At 59.6% G+C, this 5,621-nt stretch overlaps 1 pseudogene; it reads right to left on the bottom strand.

Moving 5' to 3' along the window:
• Nucleotides 1-4,042: 4,042 nt before the first annotated feature.
• Nucleotides 4,043-5,066, bottom strand: LOC138846862 (Krueppel-like factor 13 pseudogene; annotated as a pseudogene).
• Between the last annotated feature and the right edge of the window lie 555 nt (nucleotides 5,067-5,621).

Genomic DNA, 5,621 nt, shown 5'->3' with positions numbered 1-5,621 from the left:
CCACCCCCCCTGGAATGTGTGACGTGGGTGGCAGGGGAGCAGGGGACACTACTTCTCTCTCATCCTGTTTATTCTTAAATAAAACCAAGTCTTAAAGCTAAAGAAGGGAGAGCTGAGCAGGGCCAGGCCCGGATCTTGACAGGGGTCAGCAGAAACTGAGTGTGGCCCCTCTTCCTTCGGGACATGGGGGTCCCCACTTCCTGCCAAACTCACTTTTCTGACTGACGGGGAGTGACAATGGGCAGCAGGAAGGCCAGCATGTCAGTATACGCTGGACTGTGCTTCCAGATTCTGGGGCAGACTTCTCTGGCATGTGTCTAGGGCAAACACTCAAAGCCTCAGAATCAGGAGAATCAGGCACAGGCCCCGGCTCTTCTCCCAGGGGGGCCGACCTGATTTCACATCTCAATTTTAGCTTTGGAAAAAATGGTCACCAAAATTCACACAGGAAACTTCGGATGGCAAAAGCCATGCATGACCTGCAAAGCCTTTCTCCCTGGCTGTGAAGTGACCAACACATGAAACCCCTTCGAGCCTTCCAGCACTGTGTCTTTGATAAATGACCTTTTCCAAATGGGTTTCCAAAAAAAAATTTTTTTTTTAATAAATAAATCACTGTCAGAAGTCAAAATGGTCAGGTAGCCTTGTAAACACAGCCACGCCTGTGGGAGCCTTCCGCTGGCTGGCATGCACGCTGCCTGCCGAGATCCTGGAGCCTACAACCCTCTGGCAAGAAAGAGGCCAGGGCTCCTGAACCCACTGGGCTGGGCCGGGGGCCACCCATCTGGGAAGGCTCTGCCCGTACCCATCTCTGAATCACCCTTCCCTGGTCTGAGCGAGGTCCTGGGTCGCCAGCGTGTGGATGTTTGCACCAAGAGGCTGCACCGTGGCGAATCCTGCACCTGCCCAGATGCATAGCCTCAGAATAATGTCAGGAACTAGGGGGCGGGGCGGGGGCTCTTGTACCTCCAGTGCCATGGGGAGGGAGCTGCAGCAGGATGCAGTAGGGCACCTCCAGGCCTGCATTCCATCCCAGCGTAGCATCGGGCAGCAGAGGACTCCAGGGCCCTGGGGGAAGGGCTGTGTCCAGCTGCATTTTTCGGTATGGCTGTAGGATTCAGTAGGCATCTGAGGGCTGACAGCCATCCCCCTGATATGGCTGATGCAAAAACGGTTTTTTCATTTGAGACATGAGCTGAACCCTGGCCCCAGTGGCTGGGTCCAGAGTCACTTTTAGGCCTATTGATAGGGGTTCTCTCTTCGCTTCCAGACCTCTGCTCCTGTGGCCTCTAGAACTGAAGTCTGCCCCCAAAATAAAGGTTTGCATTTGCATTATTATTTAGAAGAACCCTATGGCTTCCTTAATCCCATCGAAACTGGCAAGCATGGCCATAAACCACATAAACCAAAGACCCTGCGATGGACCCAGGCTGGGAAAACATTCCACATCCCAGAAGGGATGAGACGGGAACTTGCTGAGCTGAGCCTGAGACTCATGCTCCCCCCACCCCGGTCAAGTGAGATGAATTTGCGCCCCAGATGATGTAGGAGGGTCCCAATGGGGGGGTTGGTGAGAACACCCTGGTGGCGGTGCCCTGCCTCCCCCACCCCCCATTTCCCAGGCTAAGCCCAAGGCTGCAGGACCACACCCTGCCACTAACCAGAACCACTTTGGGAGTGAAGAGGTTCATTTGCCAAAAATAGCCAGAGCCTGCATATTTCTGTTTTAAGGCAATGTTACCCTTCCATCAATCAGACGGAACAGCCCAGGGTCATTCAGAGGAAAAATTAAATTAAGTGCTCTCTTTGGAAACAGCCAACGCCCACTCTCCCTCCCCCACCCCCCACCCCGCTCTAAAACAAACCAGCTTTTTTTTTTTTTATTCCAAGATGACTGGGTTTGGAGTCCTTTTTCTCCCTTCCCATGTGCAGACAGATGTGGAGTTCGAAAACTGCCCACAGTGATGTAGCGACCTCCTCCCCTCGGCCCCAGGGCGCTCTGCCTGCCCACCTCCCAGGGACACGCTGCCTCTCTCCCTGCCTTCAGAACCGTGGACGGTGAGGGCACCAAAGGACTTTGGAATAAAATTCCTGAACCTGGAATGTGAATTCCTGAGACGTGAAATGTAGAGTGTGGCTCTCTCTACCTCATGCAGAAACAGCTTTGGGAGGCACCTCACTTTGGAACTGGGTACAAAGATCTCTGCACCCCAAGTACCCAGGGCTCTCTTCGGTCAAGACCCCACCACATGTTCCACCCTGTCCCCCAGACCCGTGCAACAAGCACGGCGGTGGGGGTAGGGCAGCTCTGCATCTGGCCAGGGCAGGGTTAATGCATCACCACCCCCAGCCCCCACCCACAGCAGGAACAACACTACTCAGTACCCATAATAATGCTACTGATAAGCTGCTTCCACAACACTAGCCAAATCTAGCTGATGCACAGTGGAGTTAGTGCTGGGTGCCCAGAGTGTCACAGATGGCACACTGGGCTGTCCCCATGCAGTGGCTGTGCACACAGGGTGCCCATCTACTCTGAAGTCACCCCAAAACAGAAAACAGCAGCCAGGGGCCTTTGGGGTCTCTCTGTGCTGCACCCCATGTCATGGGAGGGCCGGAGTGGAAGCAGTATGGCCACAACTAAGGCACTCTGGGCCCGGGAAGCCCACCTATGGCCCTCTGAGACCCCAAGGGCAGCTCCTCATCAAAACAAGGAGAGGTCTCTGCAAGATACCCCAAGCCACCCCCACTGCTTCCCCACGTGTGCACACACACGCGGGCACACACACATACATACATACACACTGTCCTGGGGCCCTGTGATTACAGGCCTGGCTTTCCAGGAGAAGGGAAGGAAGACCCTGGGCCACAGGGATGGGGAGTGGTCATTCGAGGGCCCGGCGAAGGAACTCACTGGGACACGGCCAGACTGTCCCAGCCCCGGCCTCAAACCTCAACCCAGTGCAAGTCACAGCTCTGTGGTCCTCGTCTCCTCCCAGGAGCAGGCTGGCGACAGGGCACTGCAGGCTGCTGTGGCCTGGGCCCCGCAGGAGGGGGCCAGGAGAAGCTGGAGACTTGATGAGTCTGCGCTGGGGACACAGAGGGTCTGAGAGCGTTTCCCACAGTCCTCGGCGCTCTCGGGGCGGCGGGAAGCAACAGCATGTTCTCCAGCAGCGCTTCCCACAATGTCGGCCACACTCCTGCCAACTTCCAAGTCCCAGTGCTCTGATCTGTCAGTACAGGACGGACTCCACAGAGTCCCCACACTGCCCACCACCACACAGACCCTCTGACAAGCTGGCCTGCCGGCCTCGCCCACAGAAGTGCCTGGGGGGCAGCCGCGGGGGCTGGATGGACCCACTGCACTTCCTGACACCTGTGCAGACGACCATGGTCCCCAGCCTCTGTTTGCCACACAACACAGGGTCCCCACGCGCCTTCTGCGGGGACACAGAGGTCGGGGTCCTGGGCAGGCGGGGCCCAGCCGCTGTCTCCTGCCAGGTCAGATGGTGCAATGCTGTGCCCACTCAGGCTCTGATTCTGGTTCTCCCAGGTGCCCCAGGCAAGGGCTCCTGGAGGTGGGGCCGGTGGGCGAGGCTCCCTCCATGGCTCCTCCTGGTGGAGTGCTCCTCTGGCCTGTCCTGGCTTAAGGCATCCCTCTGAGGCGGTGCATCCCTCACCGACCACGCCTGAGGGGTGAGGCAGAGCAGGGGCAGGGGCCTGGTCGCTTGGGAATCTGTGGGAGAAGTACAAACGTCCATGAGGGCATGTGCCCGGGGCCCTGGCGGACTCCGCCTGCACTGGTCAGCCCGCGCTGTCCCCAGCGTGTTCCCGAACCTAACAGAAAACTCCAGAGTGCAAATCTATGTACAGAGTAAGGCGCCAGGAAGGGGTGTCCTCACTGACCTCACAGAACGCGTCCATCCCTGAGAAAGGGGGTTCAACACCACTGAATCTCAACTTCATGGGTACGTCTGTTGTGCAATTTGTGAATGGTATTTTTGGAAATTTTTCGTTGTGGCTTTTTTTTTTCCTTAAAAAAAAAAAAAAAAAAAACCTGACTTTGACACCTGAGGTGAAGAAAAGTGTTTTCCCGTGGACTTTTCCTAAGTTCGCGGCTTCGTTCTCATTACAAAAGGACAGGACGGGGCCGGCGTGCTCACGGCGAGCTGGCCGGGCTGATGGTGGGGCTGCTGGCGTCTGAGCGGCTGTAGTCGCTCAGCGAGCCGGTCCGCGAGCCCCCGCCGCGCCGCTGCAGCATGCCCGGGTGGAAGTTGGCGTGGCGTCGCGCATGCTTCGTCAGGTGGTCGCTGCGCATGAAGCGCTTCTCGCAGATGGGGCAGCTGAACTTCTCGCCGGTGTGCGTGCGATAGTGCCGCGCCAGCTCATCCGAGCGGGCAAACTTCTTGTTGCAGTCCTGCCAGGTGCAGGCGAAGGGCCGCTCACCTGTGTGAGTTCTCAGGCGCGCCTTGAGGTGCGAGGATTTCCCGTAAACTTTCTCGCAGCCCGCGTAGTGGCACTTGTGCTTCCTCTGCGGGGACTCGAGGTCAGCGCGGCTCCGGCCCCGTCGACCCCTTTGTCTGAGGCCGGGCTCGCCGCTCCCCGCGGGCGCCTGCTCCCGCTCGGGCTCGCTCCACGCAGGGCTGGGGGGCGCGGCCGCGGCGCCCTCGCCGCCGGGGGAAGCGGGCGGCAGGCGGCACGGGGTCCTCGCCTTTTGGGCCGCGGCCCCCTCTCTGCGCTCCGCCGCGGCGGGTGCCCGCGCCTGTTGGTTGAGGTCCGCTAGGATCCGCGCCACCACGAACAGCGAGGCGCTGTCCTTGCCGTCGCGGCGCTCGTCCGCGCGGGGCATCGCGGCGGCGGTGGCGGCCGCACCCTCGGGCCAGGGCTCCGGCGCCTCCCGCGGCCCGTGCACGACCGCGCGGCTGGACATGGACACGAGGCACTCGGCGGCGAAGTGGTCCACATAGGCGGCGGCTGCCATGCTGCGGGCTCCAGTGCTGGTCGCTGCGAGTCGTCAGCCGCGCATCCGCACCCACGGCCTCCGAAGAGCGGGCGGGGGGCGGGGGCGGGGGCGCGGCGCGCCCTCTCCTCGGCTGGGCTGGGCTAGGCTGGGCGCGCAGCCGCCTCTGTCCGCCGTCACCCGCGCGGCTCTGCGTCCGCCCGGCCGGCCACCGAGGCGTGAGCGCAAGGGGGCGCGGGCCAGGGGGCTCCGCGTGGCCTCGGGGGCGGCCTGTCCTAAGGATGCCGGGCGGCGAAGTCAGGGACGCCCGCGTCAAGCCGCGGCCGCAGTCTCGCCGCGCATTGTGGCAGGCGGGACAGCCGCCGTGCGCGCCACGGCTCAGTGTGGGCGTCCCGGCTGGACATTTGATTTGTTTCCATATCTTAGCTATTGTGAACTGAGCTGCAATGAACATGGGGGTACAGATAACTCTTTCATATTCTGGTTTCTTTTTGTTGGGTAAATTCCCAGAAGTGGGATGTCTGGGTCATATAGTAGGTCTATATTCAGATTTCTGAGATATCTCCATACTGTCTTCCATAATGGATTTACCAATTTACATTCTCACCAACAGTGGACCAAGGTACCTTTTTCTCCATATCCTCACCAGCATTTGTCATTT

Source organism: Oryctolagus cuniculus, chromosome 19 (assembly GCF_051225735.1).
Source record: "Oryctolagus cuniculus isolate XC-2025 breed Fujian yellow rabbit chromosome 19, ASM5122573v1, whole genome shotgun sequence".
Lineage (NCBI taxonomy): Eukaryota > Metazoa > Chordata > Mammalia > Lagomorpha > Leporidae > Oryctolagus > Oryctolagus cuniculus.
This window is presented reverse-complemented; position numbering and strand designations above follow the sequence as displayed.